The sequence below is a fragment of the Oculina patagonica genome, chromosome 14, assembly GCF_052425735.1.
Source record: "Oculina patagonica isolate OP01 chromosome 14, crgOcupat, whole genome shotgun sequence".
Lineage (NCBI taxonomy): Eukaryota > Metazoa > Cnidaria > Anthozoa > Scleractinia > Oculinidae > Oculina > Oculina patagonica.
Genome location: NC_135771.1, coordinates 13,489,725 through 13,511,587, shown reverse-complemented (window position 1 = coordinate 13,511,587; position 21,863 = coordinate 13,489,725). Strand labels below are relative to the sequence as shown.

The window sequence follows — 21,863 nt, the reverse complement described above, 5'->3', positions numbered from 1 at the left end:
CTTTACCCAATTCAATACCGATAACATAAGCTAATAACAAAGTATTTTCTACATTTGAAATTATCAGCGTACCGAATATGATTTCTACAAACTCAGCCAAGTGTAAACTACTGCGTGTACTGTTTATCTTATTTTTATTAACCAATCACTGACAAGTCGATAAGTACCGTGAAAAGAGACAAAAAACAAAAATATCGAAACAATGGACAAAGGCAAGTAACCACTTTTTCACGTTCGTCACTTTGAAAACGTCTACAGTTATTTCATTGTCTATAATATACGCATTCCTGTTCGTTTATAAGAGAAGATATACCTTATTATTAGAAATTAACGATACATGTTCAAAAATTCGCGTTAATTTTATTAATGTCAACTTGTTTACTGTAAGGATTTAACAAGAACTTTTCTTAACGCGTAAATTTTGTTCGCGTTGTTTAATTACTTCGTTATATTTCTATAATAAGGTTAATAATACCACTAAAGGAAGATGAGAGTCTGGAAAATTTGAAATAACCTATGCTCCCAAAATATCCACTGATGCCGGTTTCAGGAAGAAGCCTAGATATCTGTACAATTTGCTAAATACGGCGACGTCATGCTTAAACCGAGACAAAAAAAATCGTGTCGTAGAAAATAACATAATGACCAAGAAAAGTTTTGGCCGAAAATGTGTATATCTGTCCGTACGCAGAAGCATAGCAATATCAATCAATCAATCAATCAATAACAGGAAAGATATAAGACACCTTTGTTCTCCGCCAGGCACGTTCTGCACCTGATGTTAGCTATAAGAAGAGACTGTTTACTTCTGCCCCTTTAAAAATACACTTTTCTAACATTGCTAAGTGCGAACTATACTGTACATGTAGCTAACCTTACATGTAATAAGCACTTAAAACAATCAGATCATAAAAACGCTGGGTTTTTAGGCCAAAATAATTCCATTTACATAAGCATTGCTTTTCTCATGTGATCATCGTAGTGCTGGACAATACATGCCTGACTGCTAAATTCCTCCTGACAAATCCAACAGGTGAGGCTTTCAACTTGGCTTGAATTTTCTTGAGTGAAAGAAGACAACATTGGTGCTGTTTTTCCACAGTCGGTCGATGTTGGTTCCAGGTGTCTTTCTTGTTTAAGGCACTCACCATACTGCTCCCGTGGTGAAGACTTTTCAACTCGCGTGATTGCGTTGATTGATTAAAATACTTACCGCAATGCTTACATGTATATGGCTTTTCCCCTGTATGTGTTCGTTCATGTGCCCTGCGATTAGATGACTGGCTAAACCACTTATTACAATACTTGCACATGTACGGCTTCACTCCTGTATGTGTTCGTTCATGAGTCTTGCAAGTCGATGAATGGTAAAAACACTTGCTACAATGCTTGCATGTATACGGCTTTACTCCTGTATGTGTTCGTTCGTGTTCCAAACAATACGATGATCTGCTAAAGCACTTTTTACAATGCCTGCATGTATATGGCTTCACTCCTGAATGTGTTCGTTCATGTTTGTTGCAAGATGACAGTTGGGTAAAGCACTTATTGCAATGCGTGCATGTATATGGCTTCACCCCTGTATGTATTCGTTCGTGTGTCCTGCAGTTGGATAACTGACTAAAGCAGTTGTTACAATACTTGCATATATACGGCTTCACTCCTGTATGTGTTCGTTCATGTGTCCTGCAAGTTGATGATTGGTAAAAGCACTTATTGCAATGCTTGCATGTAAACGGCTTTTCTCCTAAATGTATTCTTTCATGTATCTTGTAACTCCATGAATGGCTAAAGCACTTATTACAATGCTTGCATATATACGGCTTTATTCCACTGTGTGTTCGTTCATGTCTCTTGCAGTGTGCTGACTGGCTAAAGCACTTATAACAATTCTTGCATGTGAACGGCTTCTCTCCTGAGTGTATTCTTTCATGCGTCTTGCAACTTGATGATGAGCTAAAGCACTTGTTACAATGTTTGCATGCATACCGCTTCATTCCACTGTGTGTTTGTTCATCGTGCTTGTTAACTGCCATCTGTTCTGTCACTTCATGTCGAGTAACTTTTCTTTCGTCGCTAACAGGCTCGTTACAGTTGACTCCTTTTCGAGGCATCTTGTTGCTACTGCATTGACGTCAGCTGTCAAGAGAGATGCTTCTGCGTATTCTAAGAAAACAACAATAGTAATTCGGTTTTGCCTTGTTCTTAGTACTGCGTCAACAATTTTACGTCAAATGTCAGGGCTCTAACTCCCGACTCCCCTTAGGAGTTTTGTTAGAAATCATTGGCTTAGTGAGAACTTTGTCGTGACGTCAATGAGTTAGCCAGCTGCAAGTGGTGAGTTTCTCGCCGTTTCGGGAGAAATCTCCCCAAGGACCCTGGTGCGGTTAACTTTGCATAGAACAAATTGACCTGTGCTTCCCTACGGTCGAGGGCTACTTTGGAGCGGTCCCTAAGCCAATGATTTCAAGTCCTGTGGACAAGATCACTCGTAACGGATTGCGACACACCAGAAATAAAAAGCTTGCGCTCGCAAAGGAGTGTTTTTCAGGCGGATAAGATAAACATTGCAATCCGAGGAGAACCAAATGGAAAGAAGAATTGTGAGGCAATTTTGGCGAACTTTAATCATTTTTGTGGAATTTATGGAGCTTCAAGCGTGAATGGTTGGCCGAGCAGGTCGCCAGCCTTTCGTTTCTCTTTAGTAGTATGCAGACATGGGAAAGTTTAAGGGCCCATTAAAGTATCTCGTTGCCAAGCTACGCGGTTGCCACGCAAGTGCAATTTTATTTCCGGTTTTCTCGCATTCGTGTCCGTGATTCAGCTTAATTTAGCGGCAAAATTTTACGCGAGTTTAGTTCACTTTCGGGTAGAATCATATTCCAATCACGGAAATTTGTCCTGCAGTAAAAGCAAACTGGGTAAATTGAAATAAAAAAAAGTTTGTCATACTAAATGATTGCAAAACATATACGAAGTCTGAAGCAAGTATCCGAAACCGCCGAAATATTTTTAAAAGTGGCCGCCGATGCATTTGAAAACATGCGAATGTGCGGCGCTACCGTATTTTCATCAGTTTCCCCTTCAACTCACTGAAGAAATCTGTGAAAGCTACTGGCAAAAATTGTCACTGTCACTAAAACTAAACGAAGCTCAGAAAAAAACAGCGATTCATTTCGTTCGCGAAACGAAGGTAAGATAATTTTTACGCAGTTACCGCAGAAATATAGGAATGAACTCGATTTATCTGCCCTAAATTGCTTGCAGAAACTGCCGATTATGATCCGTACAGCAGTCTAACCACATGAAAAATTCAGTAAGGTACAAAACTGCGAAAACTAAACTATATAAAGCACCTGTATAAAAACATTTCAGCTTACAAACGTTAACTATTTATTCAACCGAACTATTAATTGTAGCCTCCTTGACAAAACATGATTACGCCGTTTACGCTAATTCGCAAATTACAAGCCGAAAATAAAGAAACTCATACTAAACTCTTTTTAATACTTACGACCGCCTTTGTTTACATTTGTCATAGCCTCTACATGTTAGTTGAGCGACAGTAAACGTTCTTAAAGCTGTTCGAATACAAGCAAGAAGTAAAGTTTGCGGTGCCGAAAAATTATAGTTTTTGAAGCGTACGTGAGCGGGGGGAAAGCCAACTTAGTGCAGCAGTGTCAATTACCGTGATTTCAACCAATCATTCACCGTATAATTTTACTTCCGGTACGGACGAAAATGCGAGTTTTTCTAGGAAGGAAAAAAACGTACCTTCTGTCTTTTGCAGTAAATTGAAAGAAAATACTTTTTTCTTTAAACGTAAGCATGCGTTTTCGGAAAAACAAAACAATATTAAAGTTGTGTTCAAAAACGTGGTCAAAAGAACATATTTTCTTTACTTATTTTTCAAGTTTTTGTGCTAAAGGAAAATGCATGCTTACATTTTTTAAGATAAACGTACTGATGACATAATACTACAAACTATGAATGAGACCGTAAGTTTCTTGCGTAAAACTCAGTTTTTTGTTCTGGGTCACGTGACATAAGACGTGCACCGATGACGTCATCAACTGACTTGCAGTCGCACTCTAAAACTCCTGTCTAAATTTGGTTAAATAAAAGCAACGATAGATCAAGTTACAGCCAATTGAAATCTCCCTAGCAACGGCCCCAAAAGATACTGTAATGGGCCCTTAAATCGACTAAATGGCTTTAAAACGATTCAGAAAACTCAGAGACATCAAAATAAGTGCAGGGTAAGGTAAGCTGCTTTTATTTAAATCCTTTACTACAGGTTGAATTAGAGCAATTTTTGAACCATTTATAAACATTCTCTAAAATGGGTCAAAACGGAATGCAATATTATCACGGATCACAAACAAGATCTGGGCAGCCTGTGGTTTTATGTAGGAAAAAGAAATGAAGAAGTGAATCAAGGTGGGAGAACGAAACAGTTGAAGCAATGTTATGCTGGATTAGTTGGAGCTTTAAAGAAATTTCAAGAAGAGATTGAGTTTTAATTTGCTGAAGAAATAGGATTTGCAGGCGGGAGGTTTGGCTACAAAGCTTGCTGCTTACGATGAGACGTGGAAAATATTTGTAAAAAAATTGTAACAGAGTCGAAGCCCGAGGAGTTCAAATAATGTATGATGAGGAATTAGCAAAGAAAATGGAATTGGCTGGCGCCATTAAAAGACTTCGCGGCATGTCGGGGCGAGAGTCCATATTGGCGGGAGCCGAAGGACTGTGAAGCCACCTGAAACTGGAATGAAGGGTGACGGGACCCTGAGAACTACATTCAAATCTAGTAACACCATTGAGGCTCGAAGACACCAAATGGCTTTAAAGAACATTGAAAAGAAAACAGAAACTTAAGGAAAACTTAGCTGAACTAAACCATGCACAAGAGTTAATGGAAGCCGAAATGGAGATCCACCCAATGATATACGGGCTTTGGGGCTGGAAGGTGATGAAGGGAAGAAAGTAGAGCAGATGTAAAATTGCAAATGAAAGAATCTCCAACAAGATACAAGGCCAGTGCCAACTAGCCAGTTCCAGCTGTTCGGCTAGTTGGCAAACAAGCTGAACCAAATGTGCGAGACCCCATTGTAAGACATGCGATTACACCAACGCGAATTACACCAACGCGAATCCTGTTATCAACACACCTGGTGGATCGATCCATGTTCGCCAAAGATACACCTGCACCACAACGCATGCGGTATATATGATACAATGCCGCGCGTGCGCCAAGTGTTACATCGGGGAAACAGGCCGACGCCTGGCTGATAGATTCAGAGAGCATTTACGATCTATCGCTATACAAAGCGTGCTCCAGTGGCTGAACATTTTAATCTGCCAGGACATACCACAAACGACATGCTTGTGTCAGTGCTCCGTGCCGGACTTACTGAAACCATGGAAAGGAAGCGTTTTGAGGCAAAGCTGATTTTCCGGCACCAGACCCTGCGACCTCGTGGACTGAATGTGGACTTTAGCTTTATTTGATCTTCTCTAATGTTCACTCTAACAAGCGCGCGCGCTTGTGGCGTACGTTTTGATTTGTAAACTTTCAAATACTTTGATCAAGCGCACGTGCTGATTTCCGTTAGATGGCATTTCACATTTTCCACTGAAGAAGGGGCAGTAGCCCCGAAACGTATGGAAACATTATACTACCATCAAGCGCATTTTTCATTTTAATTATCGTTTTCAATTCACTAGTTATATGCGCTACACAGTCACACGAAATTTCTTTAGAGATTTCTATGTTACTAGTTGGCAAACAGCAGCACAAAGAACAGCAAGTAGAAAACATGGCGAGGGGCTTGGGGCGAGAGAGCGTATTTTTCCCGTGGCCGAGTGGTCCACTCACTCATGTCCAGAAATGCACGCAATGACGAAAATGACGAATTTGGCGAAATTTTGCCAAATTCGCCATTTGACGAAATTTCGTCAAATTCATCAAGACAGCAAAGTTCTGTCATTTAACTCAACCCATGCAGTGCTGACGAAGTTGACGAAAATGACGAAATTGGCAAAAATGACGAATTTGACGAAATTTCGTCAAATTCGTCAAGACAGCAAAGTTATGTCATTTAACTCAACCCATGCAGTGCTGACGAAATTGACGAAATTGGCGAAAATGACGAATTTGACGAAATTTCGTCAAATTCGTCAAGCCAGCAAAGTTATGTCATTTAACTCAACTCATGCAGTGCTGACGAATTTGACGAAAATGACGAAATTGGCGAAAATGACGAATTTGACGAAATTTCGTCAAATTCGTCAAGCCAGCAAAGTTATGTCATTTAACTCAACCAGCTTCTGACTCAACCCATGCAGTGCTGACGAATTTGACGAAAATGACGAAAATGACAAAAATGACGAATTTGACGAAATTTCGTCAAATTTGTCAAGACAACAAAGTTATGTCATTTAACTCAACCAGCTTCTGACTCAACCCATGCAGTGCTGACGAACTTGACGAAAATGATGAAAATGACAAAAATGACGAATTTGACGAAATTTCGTCAAATTTGTCAAGACAACAAAGTTATGTCATTTAACTCAACCCATGCAGTGCTGACGAATTTGACGAAAATGATGAAATTGACAAAAATGACGAATTTGACGAAATTTCGTCAAATTTGTCAAGCCAGCAAAGTTATGTCATTTAACTCAACCCATGCAGTGCTGACGAGTTTGACGAAATTGGCGAATATGATGAATTTGACGAAATTTCGTCAAATTCGTCAAGCCAGCAAAGTTATGTCATTTAACTCAACCAGCTTCTGACTCAACCCATGCAGTGCTGACGAATTTGACGAAAATAACGAAATTGACAAAAATGACGAAATTTCGTCAAATTTGTCAAGCCAGCAAAGTTATGTCATTTAACTCAACCCATGCAGTGCTGACAAATTTGACGACATTGGCGAAAGTGACAAATTTGACGAAATTATCATCAAGCCAACAAAGTTATGTCATTTAACTCAACTCATGCAGTGCTGACGCATTTAACGAAATTGACGAAAGTGACAAATTTGACGATAATATCGTCAAGCCAGCAAAGTTATGTTATTTAAATCAACAACTGTAAAAGTACATACATACATGAATGCCTCGTTCTTTAGACATGACAGAGGTTAAAATATTGCAACAACAATTTTGTTGTGGTCTGTTATACTATTTGCAAACAGCAAACTTATGAGAATCAACTCAATTATGCAATCTTACCAACTTCATGAGATCTATGTCCCAATGAAAACAATTAACCCCATTTGGTTTAGGCATCTTTCCTATCCATGCATAATTTCCTGCTGTACTGAGTTCAGTAGACATTGATATACTGAAGTTCTATCGAAATCAGGAATGCCAGTTGCACAGGCTTGCCATGTTGACACATTGGACAAGTAAACAGCTAAAAAGAGTACATGTATGTATGCCTCGTTCTTCAAATATGATCAGGTAAACATGGAGAAGAAAGTACAAGGTATCTTTCGTATCCATGCAGCGTTTCCTGCTGTCCTGAGCTGAGTATCATTGATATAATGTAGCTCTATGGAATTCCAGATTGTGTTTGTGATGGAATTGTAACAAGGCTGCAGTTGACTGTACGAAGGAATCACCCTTTTCCTTTTGTTTTACTGCCTTTAACCTTTCCAAAATAAGGCGTGTAGAACGAAGGAATCCAGTAAAGTCCAGGGCCATTTCACTACCAGAAATCGCCAAGAAAGCGATGGTTTGCCGCCATCTTGGAATTAGAAAGCTTACATGACGCATGTTGTGTTATAGAAAAAATCCGCTGTTTATAAAGATCGTAGTCTGAGCAATCTGAGACTACAATGTGTTTCACACAGCGGTTTCCCCCACGCCATGGGTAGGTATGTCATGTAAGGTATTCGCCTCCAAGATGGCGGCGTTGATTAAAAACATTGTCGTGTTTTCTCAAGTAAGTGAAGACTTGGTGTGGCACATTCCAAGCTTTTTGGTTTTCACACAGATTGAAACACATATACCCGTTCTTCCCAGTAACACAATTGATGTGAGCTTCATGCAGTTCAAACAACTATTAACGTGAAATGCAACTGGAAGTAGCACTACATCTCATTAGAGGAAACTCGAGCTTTCACTGCTTTCTCTGTTGCGAATTCAGAATTTCTTCATCTTAAAAAAAGACTAAATTCTGTATTAATATGCCAGCAAATTTCTTCGCAGTTGGACAAAGAAAGCTTGAAGAGCAACCTGTATATAGATTGAGTACATGTACTCAATTCACAACAGTCAGGAGTGTGATAAAACCTATGTGTGATGGACTCACTTTTAATAGTTTCACATCAACAACCTATGGCAAATATTTTAGACATCAGTCAGTGGATTGACCGCAGTGATGGCTTTAATGATTCTACTCCTCCAATTATAAGATTATTAATAACAAGAGCATTACAAGACACTATGTTACCTGCAGATGGAAATGACAAAAGCCATGAGAACACTTAGGCATGTAAGTTTCCTTTTCGTTATTATATTGTTTTACTGCATGCCAACTCATGCTATAAACTTGTTGGCTAATAATCATGTCATTGTTTATACAAAACTCAATTCTCGACTTTGGCGAAATTTCGCCAAATTCGTCATTTTCGTCGTTTTCGTCGAATTCGCCGCCTTCGTGGTACCCCTCCTCTTGAGCTCGTTCGCTCAAATCTTAGACTTTGGCGAAATTTCGCCAAATTCGTCATTTTCGTCGAATTCGTCGTTTTCGTCGAATTCGCCGCCTTCGTGGTACCCCTCCTCTTGAGCTCGTTCGCTCAAATCTTAGACTTTGGCGAAATTTCGCCAAATTCGTCATTTTCGTCGAATTCGTCGTTTTCGTCAAATTCGCCGCCTTCGTGGTACCCCTCCTCTTGAGCTCGTTCGCTCAAATCTTAGACTTTGGCGAAATTTCGCCAAATTCGTCATTTTCGTCGAATTCGCCGCCTTCGTGGTACCCCTCCTCTTGAGCTCATTCGCTCAAATCTTAGACTTTGGCGAAATTTCGCCAAATTCGTCATTTTCGTCGAATTCGTCGTTTTCGTCGAATTCGCCGCCTTCGTGGTACCCCTCCTCTTGAGCTCGTTCGCTCATAACTTAGACTTTGGCGGAATTTCGCCAAATTCGTCATTTTCGTCGAATTCGTCGAATTCGCCGCCTTCGTGGTACCCCTCCTCTTGAGCTCGTTCGCTCAAATCTTAGACTTTGGCGAAATTTCGCCAAATTCGTCATTTTCGTCGAATTCGCCGCCTTCGTGGTACCCCCTCCTCTTGAGCTCGTTCGCTCAAATCTTAGACTCGTTCGCTCAAATCTTAGACTTTGGCGAAATTTCGCCAAATTCGTCATTTTCGTCGAATTCGTCGTTTTCGTCGAATTCGCCGCCTTCGTGGTACCCCTCCTCTTGAGCTCGTTCGCTTATAACTTAGACTTTGGCGAAATTTCGCCAAATTCGTCATTTTCGTCGAATTCGTCGTTTTCGTCGAATTCGCCGCCTTCGTGGTACCCCTCCTCTTGAGCTCGTTCGCTCAAATCTTAGACTTTGGCGAAATTTCGCCAAATTCGTCATTTTCGTCATTGCGTGCATTTCTGGACATATCTCGTTTAGGGCGCTGATATTGTAATCCGGAGGTCCCCGGTTCAAGACCTGCCCTTGCCACTAGCTGGATTTGTTTCTCGGTTTTCCCGAGTTCAAATCCTCGACCACGCTTTGTATATAGCCAACTGGTCTGCCTCCTGCCAGTTGGGATTTTTAACCGTGTTATGTTCATTTAAAATGATTTGTTTCCTCTGTTCCAGTGGCATGCCTGTAAACTAGCTATCTCGTTGAGATATGAGGCTAAGTGCATGACCACTATAAACATATATTATCCTATTATCCTATCCTTATCCCCCACACCCATTCCCTTATTTTTCACTCACTGTTTATCGTGCTGCATCCCAACCAACCAAACGCCTGGAACACGCTAAGTGCCAGCCACCCGAGAATCTATGTTGAAATTACCATTTGCGAAGGGGAATGAGCAACCAGAAAAATCTCCACAATTGAACATGGGGTCAAATTTATCTTTAACAAGTTATGAACACCCCCAAATAGAATACATGCACTTTGATGGAAACCCGATTAACTATGTGTCGTTCATGCGCAATTTCGAAACTTGTTTAGATGCTACCGACAATTCTAGAAACCTACAGTTTCTAATTCAACATTTACGTGTCGTGATATCAGTAGATGGCAAAGTGAGCGGATACCAGTGTCAGTCAGTTGCATTCCGGGGTCCCATCAGAGACTTTGATTATTCCAAATGTTCTTAAAATCATACAGAAAGCAAAAAGATTGACTTCAAAAGCTTTCTTGCCGGTTAATTTTAACGTAAAATTTCATATCTTGTCGCTTGTGTGACTTTTCGCCGTGATACGTCACACATGCAGATGTCATTGAGAAAAGAGATAGGATTTATTTTTCTTTCAGAAAATACATTTATGCAAGTTCCCTAGTTTTCTTTCAACACCTTTCACTTGCAATAATGATAATTAGATTACCTTAAGGTTACTCTTTTTAGCGACTACTAATTTTAGCGATTTTTCAAAGCAACATTTAGCGACTATTTAATTAAGCGATTTTCCGAAAAATTTAAAAAGTTAGTGATATCGTGTAAACCAGTTTGTAATGAACGTATAGCTAAGATGGAAATAAATGTTCAGTTATAGAACAAACTCACTTGAAATTGCACGAGTATATGCATAGCCAGAAAGAACAAAGTTACCGGCATCTATTTTTAAAGTTGACTATGCTTAATTTTATTTCCCTTTAGGGTGGGAGGGGGGTATTTTAATTTGACGAGCATTAAATTTGACCAAGACAAATTTTAGCAAGTAGTAAATTTAGCGATTTTTGTCCAACTCGCTAAAATCAGTAGCCGCTAACAATAGTAACCTTAAGGTCTAAAAGTATGTTAATCTTTACCATTAGGGCAAAATAGTCTTCACATGTAACATCATTGTTGGTCCAACATAGGTTAATTATTCACCTAAATAGAGTTGTGCTGTTTTTAGAAGATTTTACAGTCTTAGAGCAGTTTTCAATTGAGTGTCGTAAAACCAAAACCAAAGTAATTACTCTGGCCAATCCCAAAAGACACAGACAATCCAGTGAACCAATCAAAACTCGTAGCAAATACATGTAGCTGGCACAAAGCGCGGGAAAACGTGCGCGAGCGAGTTACGATTGGTTTTGGTTTTACTCCTCATTGGCCGAGAAAGTGGCGCGATTTTTTAAACCAATCACTAAGCGTAGTGAACGCAAAACCAAAGCAAACGCAAATTACTTTCGACACTCAAGTGAAAACCGCTCTACTTTGCAATAATTTTGATCATGAATTTTCATTTTTAATTATTTAATTTTAAATTTTACCAACATACAGGTATTCCTTTCCCGTTCGTTCCCTCCCATCCCCTGAGTGTGGTTCTGGTTGCAAATTGACACATGACAAAATGTTTATAAATATAGTGATCATGGATGTACAATGGCATTTCTTACTTTATTTGAGACAATTCCTGGCTAATAGTAGGCTTCCGATCAGCTCTTGTGCTGGTGTTTCTTAAGTTTATTTTCTTCAAGCTCCCTATAAAAGCATAATATTAGAACTACAGAGCTGTTTAAAACTTTTACAGCTGTAGGTAAAATTATCAAGAAGGACATTTAAATTTTTAAAATTTTACGTGAATATCTACATAATTATTCTCTATTGCTGACAAATCTGGCTTATGGCTTCAGTAAACTGCAGTAGAATCCATTGTTTGTAAGATTGAGAAACATTTTAAATCAATTTTAAATTCATCATTAGATTTAGTTTCTTTTTTGGTAAAATGATAAGATAGGATTGTGCTTCTCTATATAAATATGAAAATTTTAAAACATCGGTTCTGGAGAGGCTATTAATCTATGGATAGTCAAATATATCTAGGATACCAGAGACGGGAGCTTTTATTTCCTTTGGGATGCCTGTTTAGACTATTTTGGTGCATCCAAAACAATTCATAGTCATCCAAAACAGTCATAAGCGAATCAGCTGCAGTGCTTATGGAGCACATTCACAACCAGGGAAGAAAATTGAAGTAACCAGCAAAGCAACCTTTGAAGCAATGATACCAAACAACCAAAGCTCTTGGTTGTTATTCATATTAGAGTCGCAGTTATTACAACTTTATAGTATATTTAATAAAGGCGGCTTTAGATGAATTATATGATCGTTTACAGTGATAATGAGGTCCAGATTTGCTGTGAAGGGTCAAAGTTGTTGAATGCAAGAGTTTGGAAAGTTTATCTGATCACTTATCTTACAATTCAAAGATGAGTAGGTCCATATTTGCGATAGTATGATGAAGTTTTACTTTTTTGAAGCAGCAAACAAATAATTTCTAAATTCAGCCAAGATTGAAATAAGTTGATTGATAAGAGCTCCCAATCAGCTTAATCCTGATCCAAGTGGCAACAACTGGATCAAAAGATATAAAACAATGACAGCTCAGATGGGACTCGGAGTTGCCAACACATGCCCATTCCTTCAATACCGAAGATAAATCATGCAGAAACCTGCCTTTGTGTAAAAAATGTTTCACTCATTCAAATCGAAATCGGTAGGTAGGTTGACCAACCAAATTTACTTTTATGGAACTAAGAGATACAAGAAACCTACCTGCGCTAGAGGTTGCCTATTTACTGAGCTGCATTTTCAGATTGGACTTGAGTTGCATATTTTTTTGTGTGGTATCTGAGTAGGATCTTTGAGTTCGATTTTTGGTTTGAATTTCGAGTAGTATATTCAAGTTAAATTTGTACTCACCAAGGATAAGTTAACCAAATTTTTAATGTGGGTAGACCATGGCCTGAAGACAAAAAAGGCTAAAACAGACTATTTTAAGCTTGTCACCCATCCAATTACTTCCCTTCCGAACAGGCCTTAACTAAGTCAGGGTTTCATTACACTCATAAAAGTCTTATGTTTTCAATAAAAACATAACTTCAAAAATAAGGGTTTTTATTCCCTTATAATATCCAATCTCTATAATAAAATAGAATTTACATAAATGCCTTTTCAAAAAAAAAACAATCCGAAAATGGGGTATTCTTTTTACTTACATGTACAATAATTGAATCTTTACAGTAAACACACAAAAAAATTAAATTCTACTTAAACAATTGAAGCAATGCCGAAATTAGATTCTCAATACACTTGTAAAAATCTTATCTTAAGGGCCTGTTTATATACATGGAGGTGCGGTACCACTGCAGGTGAGGTAACTCTCCTAGATAGGGTAACCCACCTGTCCATGTAATCTCTCATTTTAATCTTGATCATGTTAACATGGTAGGTAGGCTAACCCTCCCAGCCGGGTCCCGTTTTGCCATGTAAACGTTTCAAGGTGGGGTAACCCGCATACCTGGGGTCAATCTGAAAGTTTGCCAAATTCGAACCACACAAGATATGGCTGTCTTATGGCTACATACCCAGCGAGCTTTTTCTACAGCTTCAATATAGCTTCATCTACTTAGTGGATTGGAACGGCACTGCAAAAGATGCTCAAAGAATTAAAAGTGAAAGTGAAGCATCAAGCGTAGGTTTGAGCTAGTCTCGTGCTTCGACTATAAACAACAATGATTTCAACTACTTTGCCAAATCATCCAATCAGAAGAAAGCACAAGAGGGAAGTACTTCCCCATCAAATGTGTAAAAGATTACAAAACAAAATGTGACATGCGACTTCAATGGAATTTATCTCGAGGCCGACCTTGAACATATGTCATTGTATGGTCATCGATTGTCTCAACAACAAATTTGGCTCCTAAATTCAGTGACTGAGTACTGAAAGGAATAAGAGAAAAAAATATACGAAGCCATTTTGTTGTTTATGTGCTAGTCTCGTAAAAAGGTTACCCGGGATGGCGGGGTGGGTAAGATTGCATGTAAATGCAAGCTATTTTTCGACCACGGCTGGGCGGGTTACCCCACCTACCCAGGGTACCCACCTCCATGTAAACAGGCCCTTAGAAAAGAATCAAATCTAACACTTGGTTAACACTAAAATATAGAGCTCAGTTAGGCATGGCGCAAACTGCCAAGCCGATTGTAAGTCATGAGTAAGTTCATGACACCCTGCTCCATTTAAATATTGCTGAATACCATATTTATTGGATTTAGTGCCCTGGCGCTTATTAAATTTTTGGACCTTGAGAGTGGGCATTCATTACATTTACACCATTTTTTAGCAAGTAGTTAGTTTAACTTACAACAAAGCAATGAATAATGATAAAAGTTGAAGATATACCATTGCAAAACTCCAACTGTCCATTGAAAGTTTTTGTAAAACACTCGGTCTTCGTGGAAGTCTCTTAGCAGTACTTAATCGATTTTAATTGCAGTTTCACTAATAATCAACACTCCACATATGTATTCCATGAGTTTTTTCTATGAGGCCCCTAGGGGTGGGCGCTTATTCGAGGCTGGGCGCTTATTAACTTTTCCCACTTACAACGTGGGCGTTTATTCGAATTGGGCACTTATTCGAAGTTGAGCATTTAATCGAATAAATACGGTAATTTGTAATCCTGCTACTATACATCTTTGGTAAACTGTTTTACCTTGAAATTCAAAAGGCATTCCATTATTTTCAAGTTAGTTTTATTGTAAGCTTTTTTCAGAAGTAGGAAAGCTTCAAGCTGTTATAGGATATTTCTTTTTTGAAAAGCCTTGACACACTTGGTGATTTTATTCTCCGATCGCTGGCGATCAAATTCGCCGCGATCAGCGAATAAAATCGCCTAGTGTGTCGCCGGCTTAACAATAATTCTGGAATAATTATGGCTTGTGGCCAGTTGTCTACACGGGGAAATCTCAGCACATGACGATGTATGGAGGTGAAGAATTTCCGAACATTTCGAGGCTGGTCATTGGTTTAAAACTGCTTAGTGTTTCTAAGTCGAAAGGCCACAGTTTAGATTGGCTAAGTTCTTTTGATGCCGGTCATTTTGCCGCAGCGTAAAATTAATTTGGCCGGTCATCGACTCATCGTGTCAAGTGACTGAACTGCGGTTATTTCAAGCCATGCATTCTTTGTCGGTATGACGTAAATCAGTTTCCCTGTGTTTCAAATTTTAGCTAAATATGAAAAGAGCATTCTAATAGACTCCCTTACCTTTATAAAACAGCGATGACAAATCACATGTAGGCCGCCATGACAGTGATTACAATGGAGCCCAGTCTCCACAGTCCGGCAACGAAAGCTAAGGGGGATCGCCGGAATGCTGGAACACTCCAAAAAGGTATAAGGGAGTGGACTTCTCCTTTAACAACAACTGACCGACCGACCATTTTGAAAACTCCGCTCCATCGTTTATTCTTCACTCTATTCACTGAACCTCTCCTCAGGTGTTTTTCTCGTAATTATAAAGATAGTCAATTAAAACTTTAGGGTTAAGGTTTTTTAAGATGCTAGACAAACTGTAAAACTCAATCTCCATCGATTAAGACTAACTGTAAATAATTTAATTTGACGTGAATCAAAGAAATATATTTTTCTTGTAATCTCATTTAATCTACTCGTCAGCCTTGCAGTCCAAGCCTTGTAATTAATTTCTTCATCTGCATGCTCGTAGTTAGTCATACCGAACAGTTCCGATCCCTATTCCGACCATTTCCGATGAGCATTCGTTGTGGGTTCGTACTTGATTGTACTCCTGTGATATTTCATTGATTTCGCCTTGAATTGGCACCAATCCCACGCCTTTTAGTTTGTGTCAGGACACTGCATGTAAACGACGATTCTCGGCCCTTGCGTTAAAATATATACCACCACGTAGATCCAGCAAAAGCAGCAAGTTTGAGACTTGAAACGTACAGTTTGGGTCTTTTTTCGAAAACTGCCCAAATGTGGATTGATCTTAATTTTCTTTCCAGGTCCAAAATAATCGAATAAGAATTTGAAAGTGCTACATGAGCCACTGAAAACGACGATTTTTGGCCCTTGTGTTAAAATACCAACACGTATATTAAGATTATTTTCACCGCAGATCCAGCAAATCGGCCGGTTTGACACTAGAAATGTACAGTTTAGGTGTCATTAAAGATGTGAATATTGTTCATCGTGGTGTAAGATAGGTAATGAACGTTTATTCGTTTGTCTCACGATAGAATCGCTTTGAGATGTTGATCGCGACGTTTCGACTGCAATACTGCTAGTCTTCATCAGGCGATGAGGTCGATTGTTTACGCGTCGCTATTTATGCACGTTGGTTCGCTGTGATTGGTGCATTTCGATCCTCATTATTATTCCGACTAACAGTTGGTGTTCCCTCATAGGTCCGCTTTGTAGTTGAACGGCTGTTATGCTTTCTGATCGTAGGTATCCATGCTTCAGGAATTTCAATTCCGCTATCTCTATTGATGTTATTAGAATTAAGTCTTATTTGGATAGCCTCTTTGACCCTGCGTGTGTATCGGTGAGGGTCACGATCGATAAACTTGACTTGATTCCATAAAGGAATATGCCCCGTTTCGTTTGCGTGCTCCGAAACTGCGGAGTTTTGTGTATGAGCAAGCCTTATGTCTCTGTCGTGTTCTTTTATCCTGTCTTGCATCGCTCTCCCTGTTTCCCCTGTATATACTTTGCCGCATTCACATGGAATTTTGTATACAACACCTTTTTGTTTGCCTGGTTCTAGGGCGTCCTTCGGTCGTACTAAGTAAGACCGAAGAGTTGTGTCAGATTTAAAGACGGTGCGAACGCCTTGTTCTTGTAGGCAGCGGCGAAGAACCTCTGATACACCTTTAATATAGGGTAAAACCGCAGTAGATTTAAATTCCTGCGTGGGTTCGTTGTTGGCTGTTGGTCTTGTGGTCTTAGTAAGTTTTCGTATGAACGAAGACGGATAACCGTTTGAAACAAGTACCGACGATAAATGTTTCTTTTCCTTAGAGATAACTGATGGTTTTGTTATGAGGTGTTTGGCTCGGTCATATAGACACTTAACAATACCACGCTTCACTGACTGAGGATGGTGTGAGTCATAGGCTAAGTACTGATCAGTGTGTGTGGGCTTTCTATATACACTGGTAGTAAGAAGGCCGTTTGAGTCCCTTATAACTGACGTGTCGAGAAAGGGAATGCTGTTATCTTTCTCGGTTTCCATGGTAAAACGAATAGTGGGCTGTTGGCTATTAGGATGTTGTAAAAAGCCGTCGACTTTATATATATAGTTTATAGTTTTAGCGCTATATAAATTATAGTTTATAGTTTTAGCGCTATATAAATGTATAAATTATTATTATTATTTTTTATTATTAATTATTATTATTATGACTTGGTCTTGATCTAATATAGTAAAGGTGTCGTCTACATATCGTTTCCATATCTTAGGTTTGTAGATCGCACTTGCTATCGCACGCTCCTCAAAATCTTCCATGAAGATGTTGGCTATAACCGCGGAGACAGGGCTCCCCATAGCGGCTCCGTCCTTTTGTTCATAAATTGATCCATTGTATTGGAAATACGTGGATCGTAAAACTAAGTTTAAAAGGTCGGCAATTTGTGTAGGTGTTAGGTTTGTGCGGTCAGCAAGACCGGGATCGTTTTCTAGTTTGCGAAGTGCGGCCTTCACGGCGTCTTCGATTGGCACGTTCGTAAATAAAGATTCTACGTCAAATGATACCATGATTTCCTTTTCTTGTATTTTTACATGGTTGATGGTATTCACGAAATGAGTAGAGTTGGTAACTGCATACTCTGATTTGCCTGTCAGTGAGGACAGGATGTCAGCTAAATGAGCCGACAAATCATAAGCAAAGGTGTATATACACGATACAATAGGTCTCAATGGTATATTGAAACGAGAAACTGAATCCACAGCCGAGGGAATAACAGCCACCCTTACGGCAAACGAAGCCAGTGAGATACTTGAAAAGATCAGAGTTAATACCCAAAGAGTATTTAATGCCACCACCTAGATTAAAACTTATTTTCACTCCAGATCCAGCAAAGCTATAAGTTTGAGACTTGAAAAAGTACAGTTTGGGTAAATCCGCCATCACGTGGATTCATCCCCGAAGAAGAAAGAGCCACATTAGCCACTGAAAAGAGTCTCTTTTCTTACTGCGTAACGATCTTGTGGCGCCCACGGTCATTGAGCCTACGGATACGCCAAGCGCAACAGGATTCCTGCTAGTGCCTTGCTGGCATTCAGACGTTAAAATCTAATACAGGCTGGCTGTACAACGCATCTTTAATTTACTGGCTGGGTATTCTATCATCCTGGCTGTGAAGATTTTTAAAATGAAGTCCATCTGGCTGGCAGTGAAGAGCGGATTTTTTCCCCAGGAAAGTTAATTATTAACTGTAATTGACGTCGAAACACGTAATCAGTGATCGTGAAGTCAAATGTTAAATTTAATTTAATAATAATAATTTATACATTTATATAGCGCTAAAACTATAAATATTCTAAAGCACTGTTTACAATATGTAAACAGTATCGTAAAAGTATCGTTGGGTACTAATGATTTAGAAAAGGAATCACAAACAGTAAGCTATATCTTGAACACTGCCGTTGCGAGTCTCCTGAAGTCATAATCAATGAAATATTAATTTCCTACCCCTTACGCTGCTGTGAAACTTTGTTTCTTCTGTAATAAAATCACAAATCTTATACCTAGTACTATTACATTTGCGACAGGCCATGTTTTATATCTTATTTCTTGCAAACCTGCTTTGTAACTTGCAATATGTTGGATCAACGGTAAGCATGTTTACAACTGGGGAATGAACCACGTGAACAACGCAATGTCACAGGTCTTCAATGCTAGCCGTGATAGGAGATAGAGCTAGAATTCATTGTTTATTATTTTTTTAATTTCTTAGGCGAAGTTTAAAAATTTTTGTTTGAACATTTTAGCAAAGTTAAATTGATAAGTTCGATTCGAAGCTGTTCTAGGAGCTGCTACCACGTGTTTTTTCTATGTTATATTAGAGTGAAAGTCGCATTATTTTGTATAGAGATAATCTCTGTTGGCCAAATAGTTGTGCTTAAAGAATATCACATAGAAAAGTCTTTTTGATGATGTCTATATTGCCTAGAAAAAATCGTCAAACATCTTGAGAAAATTTAGCCAAACCTAAAAGTTATGATTTTAATTTGCATATTTGCATGAATTATGTATGTTTATTGGTTACCACGGAGATGGATATAAATTATTTGTTAATGTTTTGCATAAAAAAAATGTTCCGAATTTTATAAGCTCTCTAACCATATATAACATGTGTATTTTTCTATAAAGCATACTCCTTGAGAAAACTGAGCTTTTTGTTCTGTAGCCCTGTAGGTTGAAATATTCAGTCTGAAAAGGGTTAATAGCCATAAGTCAAAACTAAATCGCAATATAAACCTCTCAATTGAAGAACGTTCAAAGGATACCAGCATTTCTATAAGTAGGAGCAAACTACGGCTTATCCTTTTCCCTTTGACATCGACTATTTAGCATGTTAATTTTGAAAGTGAAGTGTAGATCTTTGCAAAAGTGACGTCTTGATTCATAAATTTCAGTTTCTTAAATCACTCGTTTACCCTTAGCAATACAGAAAAAGTTTTCAGAAACTCTTTTTTGCTTTTTAAGGTTTTCCTTGAAAGCCAAAATTATGAAATTATTGTGATTCTGAGCAAGGCAGGGAAAGCTATCAAAATGTTTTATTCATACTTTATTTTTGACATTATGTTTACATTTCACATTTCAAATGATGCAGCAATCCACTGTACTGTCGTGAATTGTAATAAACGTCGTAAATTGTAATACCTGTCGTAAATTGTAATAACAGTTGTCGTGATTTGTAATAGCTGTCGTAAATTGTAATAACAGTTGTCGTAAATTGTAATAATGCACCTATCGCAAATTGTAATAACATCTGTCGTAATTTATAATACGCCGAGCTGTCGTAAATTGTAATAGCGCATTGCCGTGATTTGTAATAACCAGTATTATCATATTTTATTTTGCCATTTAACTCTGGAAATCTGTTAATCTATTAACTGCAAGCATTTCACAGCGAAGGGAGTCAGTAAGAGGTTCCGGCATCTTTTTAAATAAAAATGTGCATTAGAGTGATTTCATTTAACCCGTGAAACACTATCTACCAGCAGTCAGTGCACAATAGTCAAAAATAAATGGAATAAGTACCTAATAGTATCAAAAAGTGTACAACTATTTCACTGGTTTAGTGAAATCACTCTATTTTGATCAAAGGGACTATGCCATAAATCTTAGCCAGAATTAGGTATCGGAAATGACCATCAAATTCGGTGAAATATAATAATAGCCCCTAAAACAGTAAAGGAACATTTCAATAACGCAGCAAATACAAAAGAAGGTACGGATGGCCATAAGTGATAAAGATTGAATCTGATTGCAATATGGGTTTTTGAAATATCATTGGGCTGAACAGTTTTCAAAGTTATTCTCGTTTGCTTGTAACTTTAAATTATAACGCCTGGGAGACAAATTTGGTTGCAATGCAAAGAAGCTATGGTTTTGTCATTTGGATGCATAGGAGTAATTGCTTTGCAAACATAAAAGTTTCATAGTAAGTATTTGGCAAAACTTAAAAAATAAACTTAACTCAGCTGCGACACAGTCCCTTTAAAGAAGGAAACAAACCAAAGGAAAATAGAAAAGGCAGTGACTTTACACTAGACAATCATTCAAAAAAGAAGATAATATTTGAAATAAGACCCATTATCCACCTTAAAAAATAAAGACCAATGACTTGTTAAGGACCGACTAGAGAAATCACAATGAAAACTCACTTTTCCCTTTATGTGCTTTGCTGCAAATTTGTTCCGGTGAGAAGATTAATAATGCTGGATAGCCCTCATGACGATATCAAGCAGTAAAATAAATTTATGCCACGCGCTCGTTAACTGTTATTCCTTATAGATAACGAAAATGAGATTTCTCAATGATTGATTTCCTAATTCTCATTTCAGGGCTGTAACTAGCAAGAGGCAAGACGAGGCACTTGCCTCGTCTAAATTTACCCAAAATTAGAAACAAAATATTTTTATCAAGAAATAACTCATGAAAAATGTCTCTGAAAGAGATTCATAGCTTCTAGATTTCAAATTTTTCTGTAGGGTATGCCCCACAAACCCACTTGCAAGATCTTGCCTCGTCTATGACAAAGGTCTGCTTACGGACCTGCATTTTATAGAATTATTACAAAACACGGCAATGTGCTATTACAATTTACGACAGCTCGGCGTATTACAAATTACGACAGCATGTTATTACAATTTGCGATAGGTGCATTATTACAATTTACGACAACTGTTCAGTATTACAATTTACGACAGCTATTACAAATCACGACAACTGTTATTACAATTCACGACAGTACAATCCACCCTGTGTTCGACAAAGCTGTGCACTGATAATAGATATCTACAGGCCCTTTTTTGATGAAGTCCGAACAAAGGAAAATCTACGGCATTCTTGCTATGAATTTCGTGGTATTTTATTTGTTAAAATCGGGTTTTTCGTTGTATAATTCGCCGCAAAGCATACTTTTCGCATGTCCGCATCTTTGTACTCATGAGGTTGTTGTTGTTTTGTAAATGACGTCAGGTTTTCCCAACATTCCTTTCACGTGCGACAAAAATGCTGATTTCGCAATCTTTATTTCGAGAACTTACTCGTTTTTGCCAAAAAAAAATGAAAATAAAATCATTTTTGCCTAGTCACAATGTGTCAGAATGAATCTGTTTTGGGTCATTCTTACAAAGCATTGAC

General features: G+C 38.4%; 1 pseudogene across 1 annotated transcript; it reads right to left on the bottom strand.

Annotated features, from left to right (window-relative positions):
• Positions 1–409: 409 nt before the first annotated feature.
• On the bottom strand, positions 410–15,279 carry LOC144638017 (uncharacterized; annotated as a pseudogene). The gene is made up of 3 exons (XR_013567844.1): positions 15,229–15,279; positions 11,573–11,657; positions 410–2,166 (listed from the first exon to the last, which is right to left on the bottom strand). The product of XR_013567844.1 is annotated as an uncharacterized LOC144638017 (transcript).
• Between the last annotated feature and the right edge of the window lie 6,584 nt (positions 15,280–21,863).